This window comes from Lycorma delicatula, chromosome 9 (assembly GCF_047948215.1).
Source record: "Lycorma delicatula isolate Av1 chromosome 9, ASM4794821v1, whole genome shotgun sequence".
In the NCBI taxonomy this organism is placed as follows: Eukaryota; Metazoa; Arthropoda; class Insecta; order Hemiptera; family Fulgoridae; genus Lycorma; species Lycorma delicatula.
In genome coordinates this window covers 128574677-128596630 of record NC_134463.1, presented here as the reverse complement: position 1 = coordinate 128596630, position 21954 = coordinate 128574677, and the positions used below count along the sequence as shown (strand labels likewise).

The 21954-nt window shown below is 34.4% G+C and overlaps 1 protein-coding gene across 2 annotated transcripts in view; it reads left to right on the top strand.

The window, feature by feature from the left end:
- LOC142330487 (extracellular serine/threonine protein CG31145) overlaps positions 1 to 21954 on the top strand; it is a 514347-nt gene that overhangs the window by 67241 nt on the left and 425152 nt on the right. Inside the window, exon 2 of one of the 2 annotated variants that reach the window (XM_075375768.1) lies at positions 16826 to 16870. The exons of the other annotated variant lie outside the window; for it this stretch is intronic. The gene's annotated coding sequence lies outside the window, so the exon portion shown is untranslated. The remainder of the gene's footprint in view (positions 1 to 16825; positions 16871 to 21954) is intronic. 2 annotated transcript variants of the gene reach the window in all.

Here is a 21954-nt window from a genome sequence, read left to right as displayed (position 1 = left end):
TGACGGAACAAATATATTTAAGGGGTTGTAACTTAAAAAAGTTGCATGACGGGTAACTTTGGAATACATATTCAAATTCAGCATATAAAATACTTAAACAACCGTTATCGGTAAATAGATAAAGAATATGCAAAAGAATATGATAATAAAACAAACGAAAAAAGCCAGCAACTTTTTGTGTTCTCTACAATCTTTCGTCGATGACGAAAATAATAATGCCGATCAAAATAGATTTCTTAACCGATATTAAAGTTGTAAATTGAAGATGTTGATATCAACATCTTCAGTTTTCGTATTTAATTGAATTCGATTGAATAAGGGAAGAGAATAATTGAAGATTGCTTTATAAGAAAAGAGAAGTTAATTACATAAGGCACCTTGTAAAAAAAAAAAAATCGCCTTTGAATTGATCTTTTTTAAAAAATTTTGACGAGTTGTGGATACCTTCCTTATATGGTGGCACCCCAATAGTTATGAAAAAAAAATTAATTTATTAGTTTCCTAACAGATATTGAAATATATAAAAAAATATTCTATTCTTAAGTCAAATTTTGAGATAAGAGACCCACAGTAAACGTACCACCCTCTCCCTTCATGAGGGGTTGAATAAGTTAAGCGCCATTAAAAAGCTATTTTAACTATCGTAAAAGATGTTAAATTATTTTTAAAAAATTGTCTACCCTTTGAATAAAAAACTGACGGGACCCATCAGGATCTTATTCTCCTGCTCCCTTGAAAGATTGCGAGTAAATTTAAATTAAATATACAGAAATGATCATGCCAAACCTTATCGGACTCCGCCCATCCAGTCTGTAAATATCAAGCAAAAATACAGGCCGATATACAATCCGTATATCTTCCATACGAATCTTCAGGAATTTTTCAACGCAAAAATTAAGTTTTTCCCGTTAGCTTTTTTTACGGTCCCTCGGGAGATCTTCACCCGAGATGGAAACAGTTCATTATTGATAACGATTTTCCATACAACTGCTCGTATATATATATTTTTTATTACAGTTTGCTTATTTACTATCGGTTTTGAGAAGGAACCGTAAGTAAGTAGAATTACAATAAGCGCTTGATGAGGAATTTCCAATGAATCCCCCTCAATAAAACACGCGTACACATAATACAACAGTTCAGATGTGATATGATATAAGACGATATAAATGTAAAATAATAATATATAAATACGTAAAACAATAATTTGTTTGTGTAAATGCGCTTGCACAAATCTACTTCGTGAAAATTGCAAAGTCCGTAAAACCCAAACAAAAAACAATCAGATAATATTAAAGGATAAAGGAAAAAGAGTATTTTGCTTACGAAAAGATTAGGTCCTTTATCAGGCATAAAGAAGATGCTCGTCGCTTAAGGAATGACTACCAAACCAAGAGTCACTCAGACTCCCCAGGTCCAGCACGTGAAGGCCTTTGAATGGCCGGACATCCTCACTGTTGTCTAGGAGATTCAGCGTTAGACAGCTCACATGATTACCTAGCCGGTTATTTGTAATGTGAACCGAGTTGCTTGATTTTCTCGCGGACATAAGGCGATTTCAGACAGTTATGAATTTCTTCGTTCCGTGCAAACCACGACGCCCCTGTAATGATTCCGGAAACGTTGTATAATCTCGTGTCGATCTTATTCGTCATGGTTCACCGACTGGTCCCAAAACAAGGCTCTGAGGAACTCTAAATCTAATTTCAAAGAATCCAGATAACTCGTCATTGCACCTGATCTAGGAAAAACAACCATTGACGTTGTTCTGCAAGAGTACACACACACACACACATATATATATTTTACAATAAATTATTTTTCCTTCTTCCTTTTGAGAGCCATACAAAGACGCTCCTCTAAAAAGAACCACTTCAGAAATTATTATACAGTTTGTAAAAGTATCTATTAAAAATACAAACCTTTCGGTTAGACCTATGATTGGAGATACATATGTAGAAAAAGAAAGAAAAAACAAACTTAAGTCTACTAGGTAAGAAAATAGAGTTTTCTAATAAAAATTATGAGATTTTTTTATTTTATGAATTATAAAAATACAGTAACAAGAAAATTGCTTGTTTTTAAGTCTGAAGCCAACGTTTTACACGCATTTTAAATTAAGCTCGTCATTCATAATTATTTCGATGTTGTACCGCACTTCCAGTCGCTTATAAAATACCACTACGTGACTGTCTAACCGCGCAATGTCATGCCGTCTTCTATATAATGTCAAAATAAATTTAAAAAATGCGTTGTACTGATTTTAATTCAAGAAATAAAAATAAATTTGTTATTTTGTAAACCGTCATTATCAAAAACTGTCATAATATAAACCAATTATTGCTTTTTACTCGGTCAAGTTGTCAGAATTGCGCTCAGAAAGTTATTTTCGTTGATGTATTGAAAAGTATGTATTTATGCAGTTCTAATGTTTTTAACACGAATTAAAACACCACCTCGAATGAAACATTGAACCGCTTACAGTAGTGTTTCTAAACCTTTCGGTATTTGCGAAACAATTTACAGTCATAATTTTCATCGCGTCCCCCCTCGTACAATAATAATATATTTTGAGTATTTTGACGCTAAAGCTACACTACGACCTTAATTAATTTCAAACCTTACAAATTACCAAGAATAAGTAAATTTATCGATATTTGGCAACACCGACCGTTGCATTGACAAAACCAGAATCGATGGCTCCCTATTGCTGTCTATCTTAGATCCATCATATCAGACATTCTCGCGGCTTCGCCAAAAGTTCCGATTTGTTTCGAACATTCTGGAAAGTCTGCGCAAACGTTTACAAATGCCGCTTCTCGTTCGATTCCAGCCAGTCTCAGTCGAGTCGATCCTTCTATCGCTAGCGAATCTATCGTGAATGTGTACGTTGTAATTTGCGTGTCGATTGCGATAACAATTAACAAGAAATGAAATATTAAATTAATTACGGCTTAAATAAAAAAGTATTAGTTATTCACGATAGTATATCTATGCAGAATCACGGATAGATTTTTAAGCGGGCGTAAGCGAACATTAGACAACGGTGAAGCATCAACAACTACACAGACGAGCGTGGTTCCGAAAATATTCTCAAGAATACATAACTTTTGGGTTTACCAGTACTAAAATGAATGAAGAAGAAAGGCCCCTGCGTGTAATTTGCTCAAAAAGATTTTGGCAGCAGACAGCATGAAACCTAATAAACTTAAACGAAATTTGGAAACGCTTCATAGTGAATACGTTAACAAATCTCGAGAACTCTTCAGATTAAAATCAAATGAATAGCAAACATAATTTTTAAAAAACTTTGTGAGTGAAAAAGCTTTTACTTGGCTCTTACAAAGTTTAATATAAAATACCCGAATGTAAAAAGCCTCACGCCATTGGTGAAGAGCTTATTTTCCGGCTGCAATTGAAATTGTAGAAACTATGAAATAATTATACGAAACAATTACAGTCCATACCTTTATCAAACGATACTGTTGCCCGCAGAATCGGTGGTACAGCTTAAGATGTACAGCATCAGCTTTTCGGAAAGTCGCATGACAAATTTTTTTCAGTTCAGCTTGATGAAGCAACAGATAACAATAAAGATGCTCATTTCATCGCCTATGTTCGATTTTGTGATGGTATGTCAGCAGTAGAACTACCTTTTTTGCAAAATCAATAGAACTCAAAGCAAAAACACTCGCATTATTTGCTATCTTAAATTACATTATAAACGAGGCTAACATAGAGTGGAAAAACTGCGTCGGAATATGCATCGATATTGCTCGTTCAATATTTGGAAGATTCCAAAGTATACAAGCACTTGTGAAACAAAAATCTCCACAGTGTGTCTGGAAGCATCGCATGATCCATAGAGAAGCTCTGGCTTCCAAAGAAATGAGTCCGGGTTGAATATCGTGCTAACGACGGTTGTAAACGTAGTAAATTATATAAAAATGAGATCCCTAAAATCAAGAATCGTTTCTCCACTTTGTAAATTCGTGGGTGCAGTACATTCAGCGTTACTATTTTATTGCGAGGCAATATCACGTCGGAAATTTTTGCAACGTGTCTATGAATTAAGAGATGAAATCGCCATTTGCCATTTTTCTAGAAGTGGAAAACCGACTGGAAGCTGAGAAGTTTTCAGATGGTTTATTTGCTATGGGAATGAGCTACTTGGTTGACGTATTCCAGAAATTAAATATCTTAAATCTTCAATAGCAAGGAGCAAATACACGTGTGTTGGATACGTGTGATAAAGTTAATGTTTTGTGTAAAAAACTGGAATTGTGTAGCAGAAATTTAAGGCAAAAAACCCTAGAAACGTTTGCAAATGTGGATGAATGTGTTAAAACTTACAAAGCTGATCGAACAACGTGTGAAAGTTGTTTTTGTAACCGTTGAAAATAATTTAGCCGTGCCGACAAAGAATTTCAAAACGTATATTCTTCTTGACGACAACTTGCGTTAGAGATCTATTTCAAAATATTCCCGGAAGGCTGTCAACTGCCGACGAAGAAATCTTCATAGACTTCACGGCAAGTGGCGAAATCAAAAGACAGTTTAGTAATATATCGCTCTGGCAGGGGTGGATGATGAGTTTTCTGTACTGAAAACAAGAGAACTTTTTATACTATTACCGTTTTCAACATCCTACCTTGCGAAACTGGATTTTCTGTGGTGGTTAGTTTGAAGACAAAATATAGATCACGGCTAAATATAAAAAAGAACTCAGAGTGTCTATTTCTAATATTAAACCTTTCTTCGAAAAACTTTGCTCTGCAAGACAGGTCCAGGGGTCACTAATAATTATTATACTTGTTTTTTATTTAGTATCGATTAGTTAATTATTAAATACATTGTGTAGTACTGATGCAATCCTACTTGTAAGTGTATTATATCAGTGTATATGTTTATTTTATTATTTGTTTTGTCAGAATGTATTTTGTTTTGCTTTCCTTTCAGTAAATTAATAGATTTTTTTAATAATATTTTCTTTTTGATATGCTCGCGCCCCCATTTAGTGTTATCACGCCCCCATATGGGGTGCTCCCCACAGTTTGAGGAACGCTCACTTACTGAATTCGTCTGTGAACTTTGATTCTCTAAGTTCTTGCTCTACCCAAATTCACTACGGAGGTTACGGAGTTTTTTGGTAGACTTGTAAACAACTCCGATCAAAAGCCCAGTCTGTTGAGGAAGTTTCCTCGGTGACTTTCATGGAGAACTAAAAGCGACTGAGGAAAGTCGTGCAAACCGTCGTGTAACGATGACGAACGACCGCAATGTTTACGATACGCTACGTTTCCTATTCCACAAAATTTAGATACTAAATGAAAAATAATTAAATAGCGCTATCTGGTAAATTAATCGTAAAAATATTTCACGGTTCTCAATAAGACCGATCGATTTCGTAACGTTTCAGAATAAATATACGCAGATTTAAAAACGGCAAAATCTTTGTACCGCTGCAGATACACTGCCACGGACGACGAAGCCTCCGTGATATACGGATTTTCACTTTATCTAGTACAATTTCGGTAAAATATTTACCTTGATAGGAGCTTTATAATAATAAAGTTACAAATGTAGGAGGACAAGTATTGTATGACTGTGAACGCGCTGTACTTCGTTTCGTTAACGAGTGCCATAGATAAGAAACAGATTCCAAAGTCGATAGCGGTGAGCTGTCCCGTCAAATTACACAAATACTGAGGAAATGGTAGTTATAAGAGTTACATTAGGTAGACGTATAAAATCCAGAAAAAAAAATTACACGCGAGGTAATGATCAAGGATTAATGAAAAAGACGAGCTATTCCCAGAAGGAACCCGACTCTAAAATTATGCGACGTATGGAAATACCACACGAACCATTGATATTATCTCCTATTTAGCCTCCGGGAATCACCGTCAGGTATTATTTCAGAGGATGAATGAGGGTAATATGTACGAGTGTAAGTGAAGTGCAGTCTTGTACAGTCTCAGGTCGACCGTTCCTGAGATGTGTGGTTAATCGAAACCCGACCGCCAAAGAACGCCGGTATCTACGACCTAGTATTCAAATCCGTATAAAAGTAACTAGGATTTGAACGTTGGAACTCTCGACTTCGAAATCAGCTGATTTGCGAAGACTCGTTCACCGCTAGACCGACCCGGTGGCTGAACTATTTATATTATTCGACCAAAACTTCCCCAGAAGCTAAAATACGATAATTATGAAAGCAAATAATTTATATTCACTCTTTTCTCGTGGTTTAAAAAGAAGCCCCAACATAAATAATATTAGAGTCCCTTAAAGAATAATACGGGAGTAATAATCAGATTAAAATTTAAATATTCTACGAGTTAGGAAGCCGTACAGGAATTAAAGAATTTGAAATTGTTTGTTTGCTTCATAAAATGAATCTTTTTAGAGAAATTTTGGAATAAATGCTAATACTAGATTTGAATGGGTCTAAGAGACACGTTGGTTTTCGATAGTTCTTACTTTTTAACAGTCATTGGATTAATTGAGAAGTAATTCCCTTCTTTTATATAGTTTACTGGAGTGGAAGGAGGATTCCCGATATGATTTGTACTGGATTTTGATGACTGGTAAAGTGATGTCACGTCATTTTATTATGTAACAGATTACGTATTTATTCACACTATAATGTCGTAGACGCAGATTTATAAAACTGTTAAGCAACATTAATTTTCATTAACAGAGTTTTACTTATCTAATCTATTTATTTATACGGTAAATAAAAAAACGGGTTGAATTTTCCTTACGTAAGACTAATTTTTGTAAATAATTACATTAACAATAAAAATAATAATCCGGTTTATTTTGTTATATAAAATAACCGCAATTGTATTAATAATAATGTGCGTATTCATAAGTTTTTCTCATAGTTTCACGGTCCGTTGACGCGAATTAACGAGACTATTTCTGCTTATTTCACGAAGTAACAACCTTCTATTTTATTGCTGCCGCTTGTGGATCTGAAATTTGAATGTCACGGAAATATTTCTGTCATTTACGCGGAAAATCTTTCGAGCTAGGCTAGAATGAAGCTGTTAAAAATAATCACGGAAACTAATCATCATTTTAATTACCCCTCCCAACCGTTGAAATTTCTGGTAATTATTTATTTGTTTAATTCTTAAATTCTATTCGATATTTTTGTTATTTTTTTCATTAATGATTCTTTATCTTTTTTCGTGTGTAAAAAATCTTTTAATATAGTTTTCAAAGGATAAATTCGGTTATTTTTTAAAGCTTGACAGTTATTCAATTTATTTACTGCGTGTTGTTCAATTGAAGAGGTATTTGTAGGTTTGTAACCAATACATGTTACTAATGTTATGTTGTACGAGGGTCGTTCAGAAAGTTCTCGGCTTGACCAAGAAAACACAAGATATATCAGATTATTTTTTGGATCTTGAAATTCGGTACATTTAGATCAACAACTTCCCGATTTTTTGATACCCTCGGTATAATGCGATTTGACCAACTCTGCAAAATAAGCGGTCGTCTCAGCTTTATCTCATTATTTGAAGTGAATCTTCGTCCAACGAATCGTTTCTTCGGGTTTGGAAAGAGGAAGTAATCTCTGGGAGCTAAATCCGGTGTACATGGAACATTGTGGAAGCGGTTCGAAGTGTAATTCGCGGAGTTTTGCGATAAAAACCGGTTATTGCGCATTATCGTTGTGAAAAATTAATTTTTTTCCAGATGCGGACGTTTGACCCGAATAGTACCCTTCAATCGGTCCAGTAGTGAAGCGTAGAACCCCCTTGAAATTGTCCTGTCTTTTCCAGGAAGTCAATGAGCGCCGCACCGCGAGAATCTCCAAAAAAAACCGTAGTGTGACTTTTCCTGCAGATGAACCGTTTTCGCTTTCTTTGTTGCGCTTTCGTCCGTTCCCACCCGCTGTTTGGATATCTGTTTCGTCTCTGAGATGTAAATATGAATCCGTGCTTCTTCTATTATAAAACGTAAAAAAAATCTCGGCGATATCGCGTTTAAATACCTTCGAGAAGTGTTCAATCGAATGCGTTTTCGGTCGACCGTTAACAAACATCAACCCGTCGAGCGGAAACATTTATCAAACTCAAAGCACCGTCTGAAGTGTGGTACACACGATTTATCGGGATGTTTGCAACTTCGGCAAGCTCGAGTACTTTATGTCGGCGATCATTTAGTAGGACATTTTGGATTTTTCTGATTTTTTTTCGTCGTCGCGGTATTTGGGCTTCCCTAGCTTTCACGGTTTCGAATGAATGGATGTAGACCTTGTTTAACTTCATTTTACAGTTGAAAACGAAGGGAAAGAATCATTTAAAGCGGAATATAATTCTTTTTCTATATCTACCGGGGTTATACCTTCTAAAACAACGTATAACAGCTCTAATTCCAATTTTATTCTTTTTTCAGAATAAGTCAGAGTTGTTTGTTTTATTTTAATTATACAAACGAGCAGCTAAATGCACGCATCTGTAACTTCGTAGCATGCCATCTAAAGGTAACAGAATATACATAACTGACAAATACTCGTATAGCCATTCGGTAATATTTACGCCATCAGGCAAACATTACTTTTCGAATGATCCTGGTATTTAATAATTTTAAAAAACGTACTGACTTCACGATATAAGTCATAACCGTTAAAAATAAAATAAATAAATTTAAAACTTTAGTTGGCTCTACAGCCCCTGATGGGTTCCGAAATGTCCTCGCCGTTTTCCAAGGGTGCCGAAAACTCGCATTTTTCATCTTCTTTTATTTCACCCCATAACGATAACTCACCGTGCATTATTAGTGGATAGCTGACCGACAATATATTAGATAGCTCCGTCCCAATCGACAGAAAAAGTAGGCGATAACCGGCATTTAACAGCAGAACCTATTGACATCTGTCTCCATTACCTTTTACCGGTCTTTGACCCGAGCCAAAGCGTCCTCCAGGTGAATCCTTAAGACTCAAATAAATAAATTACTACCTACTTTTCAAAAAACTTTGGAAATTGTAAAATAAAATTTCCCTTTTTTCCTTTCAAAGTTGTTAATCGACTAGATTTTTAATTTTGTTATTTTAAAATAAGAAGGGTATCAGGCGGTGGTGTATCTGTGTACAGATATTAAGGCAGTTACATGTATTTTTCACTTAAAAAAATAAATAAATACTTATTAATATTTATAAGTTTCGATTTATACAAGAAGCGGTCGAATTAGTCTATTTCGTGCCTAATGATTCAATAGCCGATGATATAACCGTTCACGATGCGTATTTACCGCGTACTCGATCCACGCTGTCCAGTCCATAAAGAACCCGATCCAGTACGTCAAACCAGTTAGCGGTCGACCGTATTTATCGGCTTATGAATCAGTTTCTTGTATTAAATACCGGCAAGCTTTGCTAATGATTTACGGCGTAAACGCTCAGCTTTCCTCTTATTTGTTTACCTTTAGTTAATTCTATAATCTTTGCATCCGTGTAAAGAAATTTGGAAGTAATAATGTTAAAGACGTTTTATCTGAACCATCGGCGAGTGAATTTCTACATAAAATCACCCAAATCATTTTGTTTCAGATTTTCTTTATGTAGTTGGAGCCGGAAAATTTTTAATTAAATATCTTATTTTAGATACTACATACCTGTATCGTGGGTTTGAGCGGTTACGCTCATCCCTGTGATATTTTATATGAAAATTTTTCGTAAATCCTTTATGTAGATTTCCTCCCTATATTATAAGACGGTAGAAAAAAGTTGAAAACATGAAATTTAATAACTCGAGACCTAATCGATCTACTGGGACGGAAGATCATTTAAAACGTTCAAGAAAATAATAAATGTAAAAAATTAGAAGAAATAAAGAAAGGAGGAAAAGAGAAGAAAGGTAACGCGTTATAAAATAGCATTTTGCAGCTTTTTCATCGGTACAACAACCTGATCGATACACATGGTAATAGCGTGATAACAATGATATTTTGCTTGCTATCTTATCGGGGAACAAGCCGGTTTGGTCAAATAAACGGGCCACGAAGCGGCAATTATTTAGAAAATGTAAACGCAAAATTATTGCCAACTTCTATTTAGATGACGATAGATGTTCCTAAAGATTGTGATAAGTAACTTAAAAGTTACTCCTAAAGTTTGGGTGTGTTTGGTTCATGTCGCGATCCCGTTTTCCCTGTTAGACGGAAATTTATGTTTTTTCTGTTCATCCGCCGCATAATTAGGGTGTGAGAGCCTATATTGTTATTCGGTGCACCAGGATTCCAGAAACTCTGTTTGTTATACTGCAGCGGTTTGTCTCTAGGCCAAGTCGCTTAAGTACAGTACCGGGTTTTCTATATATAAATACGTATATCTATATGCTACGGTTCGTTACATATTTTGTAATTGTTGCAGGTCGATCGCTATTTTTGTTAATACTAGAGGTTTTTATGTTTAATTAATCGTTACTTATCGACTAAATTTAACGAGTTTATTCGGAAAAAAGAAAAATCTTGTAAATGATGCGGAGCGGTAGCGTTTCGGTCTTTCATCTGGAAGTCCAGGGTTCGAATCGCTTGTGAGTTTGGAAAATTCCTTTTCCAAACCCCACGCGCAAGCTTCAGGTTTATTGTAAAGCGATATTATCAAACAAAATTAATAAATAAAAAATAATTACAAATAATCTGTTTTCAGTCGTCTCCAAAGCGGTAGTAGTAGTCTTTATAATAAATAAATTAGTGGCGTTTCGGGTTCACTACTTTTAACGGTTGTAACGCTATACGTAATTATTAATCGGTTAACGAATATATAGAATAAATAGAAACCGTTACAAAAAATCGTCGGTGTCGTGGACATATTTTAAGGGGTGACAAATTATGATTTTGTAATTATTTAATATTAAATTTAATAATTTATATTATCGGACATCGAGAGGACGAATTAAAAAGTAAATAAATATTATTCAGTAGTAGAAAAAAATTTCTTAAAATGTATTATTCGTTACGAATAGGTTGTCTACTGCGAATGATATTATATTATGAAAATTTGTCGTAAAACCTTTACGTAAATATATATATATATATATATATATAAAGATTTTCATCGATCAAATAGATTCGAGAGCTGTTGTTTGTTATGGAAATAAGAAAAGGATTGTTATGGAATTTTGTTGGCAGAGTAGATATAACATCCTTCATTTTTTAACGGTCGATGGAATTTATTTCAATTAACGTCGCTATTTTTATTGTTTACGAAACATTTTTATTTATTTATTTTTTTTTTTTGTCTTCAGTCATTTGACTGGTTTGATGCAGCTCTCCAAGATTCCCTACCTAGTGCTAGTCGTTTCATTTCAGTATACCCTCTACATCCTACATCCCTAACAATTTGTTTTACATATTCCAAACGTGGCCTGCCTACACAATTTTTCCCTTCTACCTGTCCTTCCAAAATTAAAGCGACTATTCCAGGATGCCTTAGTATGTGGGCTATAAGCCTGTCTCTTCTTTTAACTATATTTTTCCAAATGCTTCTTTCTTCATCTATTTGCCGCAATACCTCCTCATTTGTCACTTTATCCACCCATCTGATTTTTAACATTCTCCTATAGCACCGCATTTCAAAAGCTTCTAACCTTTTCTTCTCAGATACTCCGATCGTCCAAGTTTCACTTCCATATAAAGCGACACTCCAAACATACACTTTCAAAAATCTTTTCCTGACATTTAAATTAATTTTTGATGTAAACAACTTATATTTCTTACTGAAGGCTCGTTTAGCTTGTGCTATTCGGCATTTTATATCGCTCCTGCTTCGTCCATCTTTAGTAATTCTACTTCCCAAATAACAAAATTCTTCTACCTCCATAATCTTTTCTCCTCCTATTTTCACATTCAGCGGTCCATCTTTGTTACTTCTACTACATTTCATTACTTTTGTTTTGTTCTTGTTTATTTTCATGCGATAGTTCTTGCGTAGGACTTCATCTATGCCGTTCATTGTTTCTTCTAAATCCTTTTTATTCTCGGCTAGAATTACTATATCATCAGCAAATCGTAGCATCTTTATCTTTTCACCTTGTACTGTTACTCCGAATCTAAATTGTTCTTTAACTTCATTAACTGCTAGTTCCATGTAAAGATTAAAAAGTAACGGAGATAGAGAACATCCTTGTCGGACTCCCTTTCTTATTATGGCTTCTTTCTTATGTTCTTCAATTGCTACTGTTGCTGTGTGGTTCCTGTACATGTTAGCAATTGTTCTTCTATCTCTGTAGTTGAACCCTAATTTTTTTTAAATGCTGAACATTTTATTCCAGTCTACGTTATCGAATGCCTTTTCTAGGTCTATAAACGCCAAGTATGTTGGTTTGTTTTTCTTTAATCTTCCTTCTACTATTAATCTGAGACCTAAAATTGCTTCCCATGTCCCTATCCTTTTCCTGAAACCAAATTGGTCTTCTCCTAACGCTTCCTCCACTCTCCTCTCAATTCTTCTGTATAGAATTCTAGTTAAGATTTTTGATGCATGACTAGTTAAACTAATTGTTCTGTATTCTTCACATTTATCTGCCCCTGATTTCTTTGGTATCATTACTATAACACTTTTTTTGAAGTCTGACGGAAATTCCCCTTTTTCATAAATATTACACACCAGTTTGTATAATCTATCAATCGCCTCCTCCCCTGCACTGCGCAGTAATTCTACAGGTATTCCGTCTATTCCAGGAGCCTTTCTGCCATTTAAATCTTTTAATGCTCTCTTAAATTCAGATCTCAGTATTGTTTCTCCCATTTCATCCTCCTCAACTTCCTCTTCTTCCTCTATAAAACCATTTTCTAATTCATTTCCTCCGTATAACTCTTCAATATATTCCACCCACCTATCGACTTTACCTTTCGTATTATATATAGGTGTACCATCTTTGTTTAACACATTATTAGATTTTAATTTATGTACCCCAAAATTTTCCTTAACTTTCCTGTATGCTTTTATTTATTATTATTATTAAATTTTTTATTCTTATACAATTTCACCAATTTATTTTAACTTAAAAAAAATTAACTTTTGATTTTCATTGTTTCTTTAATTATTAAAAACTATGTACATTTCTGTAGTGTTAACGATGACTTCTTAGAATATATGTAGCTGTTGTCTACATTTATTTGTTTTACGCATTATAAAATGCTATTATCGAAAGACTGTCGTTTTTTAAGGATGTTACCTATAGCGATCTTCTATTCGATTCATTTAAAACTAATAACGTACGTAGGGATCTAACTTATGTTTCTTCTGAGAGATTGTGAAAAAACGGTTGAATTTTATTCAGAGGGACCCTCGGTAGTTCTTTACAGTGCGACTTTCGGGATCTGGTTTCTCTTATCCAAGACTTAACATGAGAGGGAGTCAGTCCGAATTGTATGTACTGCCTCCGCACCGGTTCTTGATCCCTGTTATGAATGCGTGACGTCTGCGTTTCATGCTGCTCATTTAAAAAAGTTTAGACTACTGTATGTCATCATCGTATTATTTCTGCCTCGTATAAGAAGTTATGTCTGTCCGAACGCATTTCATTCGTATCTCACAGATTTTCAAATTACTGTACGGTAAGAGTAAAACGTAAAGAAATTCTAAGGTTTGTATAGTTTAAATTTGAAAGTTGTGTTCTACAAAAGCGAAAAGTGTAAACGTAAATTCAACGGGATAAAATAATATTGTACGGACGAACACTCATCACCGCGCGCTTCAAATAACAACTAAATAATACATTCTGCTGTAGTGCTGACGATTAATGCTTTCTATTTTAAACCGTTACCGATTTTACGAGTCGGTTCAATTTATTATATTCCCTATCACCGCTTAGTCAAGCACAGCTTTCAACAACTGACGCGGTAAGTTAATTTTGGTGTTTTCGCTACGATAAGATCGCTCGTTTAGGAAACCGGTACGTATTTTCCGATGACTTTAATTTTTGGAGGAAAAACAGCTTATGTTGTAGCGTGTATTTAACTCGACCGATTTAATATATTGTCGATCTGTAACGTGCTGTTTGTCGTATAAACATTTCTCGATCTCCCGTAGGATTGTGAGCGGTATGAGCAGTTATCGGAAAAAGCTTTAACCTTGAGGTATTATTCGGATAAAATCGTTTTGAGTTTCCTCGGGAACAGGTCGTATTTTCTTACCGTTATCCGTTTTCTTTATCCGTTTTTTGTGCGATTTCTGTGGATTTTTGCCTAACCCGTCAAAGCACGGTCGATATAGTACGTTAAGGCGGATGTCTGTAGATCGACCAGCTCTGTTTTCCGTACGATGTTTATATAAAAAAGCATAATCGCTGAAGTCCCAGTCGAATATAGCGAGAATTATATATGCTTAATTATAAATATATGTTTGTGTATTTATAATCGTTCTTCTTCCTGAATTTATTTAGACTATTTTGGCCGTACCCTTGATAAAATCACGAGGACCTGTTTGAATCTCTCTTGATGTTCGGTTATTTTTTTGCCTGTGTATTCTATAGATTCTTTGCCTTTCGCTTGGAAATTCTGAGTTCGAGTCCCGGTCAGGTTTGACATTTTTTTTTTACACTGCAAAAGTATTTGTTATCATCCAAAAGAAAAGAATCTGATAACTGTGATGAGGCGTAAGCCTATTATTACCGGACAGAAAATGAATAAAATGTAAACCGTACTTCCTATCGGATGAGTCGACAAAAAACGTTCACCGAAGTGCTTATCGGGTGTTCTTACTCTTCCTTAGAAATTAATATAAATAAATACTTAATTCGATCGCATAATATAGATACCGTCAGGAGCAGTACATGTACTAATTAACGGATAACAAAAAGGATCTGCTTTAGTATTTGTCTGAAAAAATTAAGGGAAACCGTGGTAAAATATTAGAAAGTAAAAATAAATCGACTCGGTAACAACGGTGTTCTGAATTCACCGGATACCTACCTTTAACCGTACAAAGTTTAGGTTTGCCGATTTTATAAAATATCTCGGTGTATTTATTATACCGATAAAAATATAAAATTCGATAGTCATATACGTTAATAACGTGTAAATTGATGCGGGAAATTTTTCTATCAAATTGAACAATCTTTGGCTAAATCAATTTTATCCGAAGCGCTGCTTAGAATGATTTAATTTACTGTACTCAAATTGTTGTTATACACGGTGTCCCATATAAAACGCAACCCAACCTTATATTGGTAAGTATTGAAATAATAAAAAGGCATGTGTAAATGTAAATGTAATTTGTATTATTACCATACATTTAGAGTAAATGTTGGAAGTGGCCGCCATCTTCTTGAATACAAGCTCCAATTCTTTTTACAGCGTTTCTGCAACTTTTTTCAAAGTTTGCGGCCGGATATTTAATACACCTTGTTCAATATTGACTTTCAATCGTTCAAGTGTTCCTGGTTTGTTGCTGTAGGCTTTTTCTTTGAGGTAACCCCGTAGAAAGAAGAGATGGAGATCTTGGTGGCCACAAGCCTCGACCGATGATAACATGATTACCAAAGAATTCCTCAACGAAATCAGAAGTTGAACCTGCGTAGTGCGATGTCGCACCGTCATGTTGTAGCCAGCAGTGTCTGTCTTCCTCTTCCAAGAGTGCGATGAACCGAAATAAAATATCCTGATATCGTTCTGCATTAATGTGTACTCGAAAAAAATAGGACCGATTATTTTCTTCCGCGATATCGCGCACCACACGCCCAACTACTGCGGGTGTAATTGTTTTCGTGATAAACGTGGGGATTTTCATCGCTCCAAATTCTACTGTTTTGGCTGTTTACGTAGCCATCCAAATGAAACCGTGCTTCATCTGTGAAAAATAACGAATCGGTAACATTAATTCCCTTACGCAGAAATCGACGGAACCGTTGACAATATTGTAGCCGTTTTTCTTTGATTTCAGTGACTGTATCTGTATTCAACACTGACGCAGATCTTTTGCGTTCCTTGTTATTAACAGAACCGGTCTCTCTAAATTTTGCGACTAACCTTAATACTAATGTTTTGTTAGGAGCCGGTTTATCCGGGTACTTATGGCGAAACAAATCTTGCACTGCAACCGCTGATTTCGTACTGAAGTACGACTCGGCAATGAAAACACGTTCATCTAGCGAAAACACCATGTTGTCTCTAGCAATACACTGAACGTTATGATTGCATTGTTGTTAGTATCGGTAGTGTTCTACTGCGTCGCCGCGATGTTCAGATGTTGGACGAGTCCATTTCAGTAACGAGTAAGGGAGTAAGCTTGACTTTTGAAATTTCATGGATGAGTGATTGATGGGTTGCGTTTTGTATGGGACATTCTGTAGATTGGTGTAATTCGTATAATTATGTCCTACTTCCTGCATCGCGTCACTAAATTATTTATTAATTTTATTGTAGCTATATCCCGTATCTTTATCCCATCGGATGACTTTATTCACTCTTTCGTGTTAATAATTTAAAATTTCTGTACATCAAAATGTGTATTTTACTCGTTCGTTTGTAACCGTTTATATTCTATAAAGATTAACATCGATCTACCTGTAGTAAAAAAAAAAAAAAAAAAAAAAAAAAAAAATTTCAAAAAGTCTCTATAATACCACCAGTAGACAGTAGACTGTTATTACTCGGTACTAATATTCAGGCGCTTTTTATCTGTGCAACTGCTTATATCATATTAATAAAAATATAAATAACGTGTATTAATTGTTGGTTATTAATTAATAAGCGGTTGTCTGAGGTTATCATTTAATTATTGTTATCGCTTATTTTATAATTTTTTAAACCGATGATCTGTGAACTGATCTGTTAATTTTTTTTTGTTTGATTTTAGGTAACGGCTGGTTGTTGAATGATTATCATGCTGCATAGAATTCTGGTATTGTTGTTATATATTTTTTTTATTTTTAAGTAGTATTTTTGTAAATTTAAAATATTAATTGTTTGTTGTTTTTCTGAACTTTACTCGGCTACTCCTGCTCTCGGAACAAGTTTACCTCTTAGCAGCGGTTTTCATTATAATTTATGTACTTTTCTTTCGCTAGTTAACTTGTAGTTTATAAATAATTAATTAATTAAAAGAAAATTGAAGCGATCGTATCATATCATCGCTTAAAAATAATAATTACGAGTGTTTGAAACAATCGCTTGCAAATATGCAAAGATAAGTATTTAAAATCAAATAGCTATTTGAACGCTTTAATGGAAAAATATTTAAGTAAATTTCCATCTGTTTACTTATTAGAAAATCGCTACATAGGTGCTGCAGTATCTCCAGCTATCAGGGAAAGTGTGGTGAGAGGTAAAGATTTTGCATATAGGAGATTTTGCAAATTCCACGTTTCAGACCCCTTCCCCCTTTCATCCCGAAACACAAAGAAACCCGTGGAAAATTGGGGAAGGATGAACTTATACGTATCGGAATGCAGTTTGATAAATATCTCCGGACTTCCTGAAAATTAAAGTATGAAATTCAGCGTAAGTATTTCTATATATGAAAAATTGATGCCGTTAAATTTTGAACAATCTGTCAAGGGGGGTGCGGTTTTTACCGCCGTTTACAATCTCAATTTTTTGTGGGTATCTTATCAAATTGAAATCTGGTACGCGGTAGTATATGTTGTACTGAATTTTTAAATCTATGCGACTTGGAGGATGAGATATAATTAACTTGATTATCTTCACTTTATTTTCTAAACGGATAACTAAAAATTCTTAAAACATGTAAAAGCAGTCGTCTACATAAGATTAACTTCTGTTAAATTTTGACCTCCATCTGTCAAAATAGAAATTGTTTTTAGATTTTACAAAATATTTCTAAACTGGCGTAACCGTTAAATACCGAATCGGATGAAGTTATTCTGCGCGTGTAATTTTAATCGTAATAAGTTTTAGGATCCTACAGGAAGCGGGTAATGCGGCTCCCGATTTCACATTTTGTTAGTTTTCTTTGAATATCGTTAACAATTTTAAATTAAAGCGCGAAATTTAATTAAAATTTTTTCTCGTAAGAATTTTCATACGAATGAATATTCGTTTTTTCAATAGGTAAATATTGTTACATTTGGTTACCTCTATCACCCGGTGAAATATCACCAGAATCTTTTTAAAATGTCAATACCGATCTGTAGAAATCGATTCTTTAGAAGTTTACCAAATTCATTATCTAAACTTGTTGTTATCAGCTGATGTTCTGCCTCGCGGTAGGGCACTTATCCCACCGCTGTCTCCATCCGTTTGCATTTCAAACCTTCTTCTTCGTCCCCTTGTAGTTTCCAATCTTTACTTCATCTATTAAATTCATTCTTCCTCCTGGCTTCCTTTCTTTTTCTACCGATCCTTCTAATGCGGTCGTCAAGTTTCTATTTCCTCTAACCGCATGTCCTAACCGGTTTTATTTCCTTTTGTGTTCTTCCCGCGCAATCGCTCTTTCTTTTTTAATCCTCTACATTACTTTTTCATTCCTTAGTTCCTCCGCCTATCATATATTCTTCATCCTTCTCCATAAGCACATCTCCTCAATTCGGTTCCTTTATCTCTTGTTCTTCGTCCGTGCTTCCCTTCCGTATAATAGGATACTCCATACGTAGCAATCGGCCAACTTCTTTAACTCTCATTCTAGTCATCTACATAGTAATTTACTTATTAAAGAACTTCTTTGCTATAGCTATCCTTGCCTTCTATTCCCACTTCGCTCTGACAGCACAGTTCTCAAATATCTTTATTTATTTTTTTTACTTTTTCCATTCTCCTTCACTTGATTTTACAGCTAAATCCTCTTTGTTGTTTACTTCTTTTAGAAACAATAAAATTGTTATATAAAATCGGTTTCAAACTTGAAAACGGTAATCCAACCAGGAGTTTTATACGCGGCTAGCACTGAACCTGAACCGATGGGAAATAGATAAACTGGAACTTGCTGAAAGACGGATACTAAGGAAAATCCTAGGGTCCGGAAAAACTAACGACGGTTGGAAATTAAGGAAGATTGAGGAACTTAACGGGGAGTTAGATAGAATCACGGAAGCAGTACGTATACGAAGACTGGCATTCTACGAACATCTGACAAGAATGGATTCAAACAAGCTTATGGAGAGACGTTTTGACAAGTGTAATGGTAACAAAACGGTCGTTAAACGGTGTAAGCAAGTTAAAGAGAACCTAAGGGTAGCAAACATAAACGCGACGGATTTGAAAGATAGCAGAAAGGGGCTTAGAAAAAATCTTAAATTCAAAAAGATCCAGAAGGAGTAGAAAGAATGCGCTAACGTAAAGCGGTCAGAAGAAAGAAGGAAGCAGTACATTGAAAGAATGGACTATTGCAGAGCTAAAAAACTAACCAGAATTTAACTCTTCTATGCTGTCCTACAGTAACCGTTGTCTCTGTAGGACCGGGGTAGAAAAAAAAAACGATTTATTTTAGCAACTGTATGAATAGCGTACTATTTAACACGGTTTAAAAAAGTTAAATGGTAGGGAATTTTTTTTGTAATAAAAAGTAATAAACGGTTTTAAGTAGAAGGCAGATTCTACCTGCCTGACTGTTACACAAAGCGCGAGTACAAAAACCTTTATGAAATTTTCTCGTATTCTTGGATCGATGTTGATCATAGTTACTGCTTTATTAAAAAATATTTCATTTTAAAATTTATTTCCTTCTTTTTTGTTAAAATATGAAATTCATTCAACATTTAAACGACTCATTTATAATTAGATACGTAATTTTGTACGAATTTAATACGAAACCGCGACCTTCTTGCATCAGCGACTTCACAAATCGTCTTATATAATGTTGGTTTAGTTAATTTTTACGATTTATAAATACAGCTCATACAATGTTTACTAACTACTACGTTTAATGTAACGTTAAGTTTGTATTAATGTATAAATACGAATTCGTGGAGCGGTAGATATAAATTGTTTTTGCTATACGAATAGAACAGTTTAATTTTGAAATTTATACCGTGTTGTATTCAGCAGTAAAGGGGCTTTGTCTTGTTTCCGTACATTTTACTGTAAGTGTTTGTTTCATACCGGTTTAAACGGATCTCCTATCTCTGGAATCCAAGAATTATATTTATCGGTTATATTTGTCGATTGATTAATGGTCCTTCAGTTAATAATCATAGTGATCCGATCTAGATAAACATTTATATGTTTACGGGATAATAACAGCGATATGACATCCGCAACAGTACAAAAGAAATATATGTTTAATTATATCTGTTTTGTAAATTTTCAATATTGCGTCCCTAATTACTATTATTAATTACCTGATGGTAAATAATATATATAGCTGAAAGTTTGTATCTTTTCGCATCATGCCAGAACCAACCGACCGATTGCGTTCAAATTTACAGGATAATTCGTGTTATCCCAGGGAAGGTTTTAAGCCGTAGATCGATACCTTAGCCCCCTTGGGAGTGAAGCTGTCGATTAAAGATATCAGACAAAGTAAAATAATAAATTACAAATTAAATTAATTTCCATCACCGTGGGAACTGAAATAAGTCGTGAAGTTTACATAAAGATTTGCGTACGTTAGTTACCGTAATTACTACTGTTAGTCTGTATGTTTTTATTTAATTTCTTTTTATACTAGAATAGAATAATACTGATAAATAACAATTAAAGTATTCAGGTTTTATAGGAACCCGAAAAAGAAACTAAACTACAAAAGGCAGAATAATAGTAGCTACGGTAAGTAAAGTACACACACGTTTGACGACGAAAAATTCATAACTTGTTTCTTTGCCGTGGATGCTGAAATATAATAATGAAGTAAAAGGATCAATCATTTTTTTCCTTAATGAATATCTTTAATTTACAACTTCATCCTCCTTGGGGGTGAAAAATAATGAATATTTTAAATATTTTAACCTTCAACGGAGCTAGAGCTCGTTTGTCTGCGACTTAAAACCTCACGTGGTATATTACGAATGTATCCTGAAAATTTGAAAGCGATCGATCGGTTTGTTCTTCGATGCTTTTTGAGGTGAAATATTCAAAAAACCTTCTCAGTTATTCCAGAAACACGGGGAAAAATTTGGTTGCGACTGATGAGGTAGTTTTTTTTTGTTTATCCCGAACAAACAAAAATCCTCTTCGTCTTTATTAATAGTATAGATATAAGTATTTTTTAATATAATCTGACCTTGAATTTTTAAGCAATACTTATTAAAAAAAAAAAAAGTAATTCTTATCATATCGGACACAAAATTTCAAACAATAGTATTCTTTGTTTTTTAACCAATCGTAAGGTGAGAGTAATTCTTATCATATCGGGCACAAAATTCCATCCAATCGTATTCTTTATTTTGTAACCGAAAGGTGAGAGTAATTATTATCATATATTCCTAATTCCTAATACTCTACGGCGTATTTGAAATAAAAATCTATCAAGAATAAAGTCGGGTAAGTTATGCAACCTTTTGCCGGCTGTTGATTTTTATAGGGTATTCTTGATAAAACAATTAACAAGGCTAAAAGGCATATTTGTTTCATTCACTCATCTTTCAAAAAGCTATCGATTAAGTAAATAGAGAAACCATATTTGACACGTTAAAACAATACAAAGTTGTACAAAAAACCGTAAATTTAACTACTCATTTTAACCAACACTGTATCTAAAGTCAAGTTACTAGTTGAAATCAGCCAACTGTTCCAAATAAAAACAGGACTAAGGCAAGGAAATAGTCTTACACCGATGCTTTTGACTTTTTTGGTTCTTTCTTGTTTAGTCGATTGACTGGTTTGATGCAGCTCTGCATGATTACTTACCTAGTGCCAATCGTCATTTCGGTATACCTCCTGCATCCTACATCTCTTAACAATTTGTTTTACATATTCCAAACGTCGCCTGCCTGCACAATTTTTCCATCTACCTATCCCTCCAATATCAAAGGGACTATTCCAGGATACGTTAATATGTTGCCTGTAAGTCTGTCTCTTCTTTTAATTATA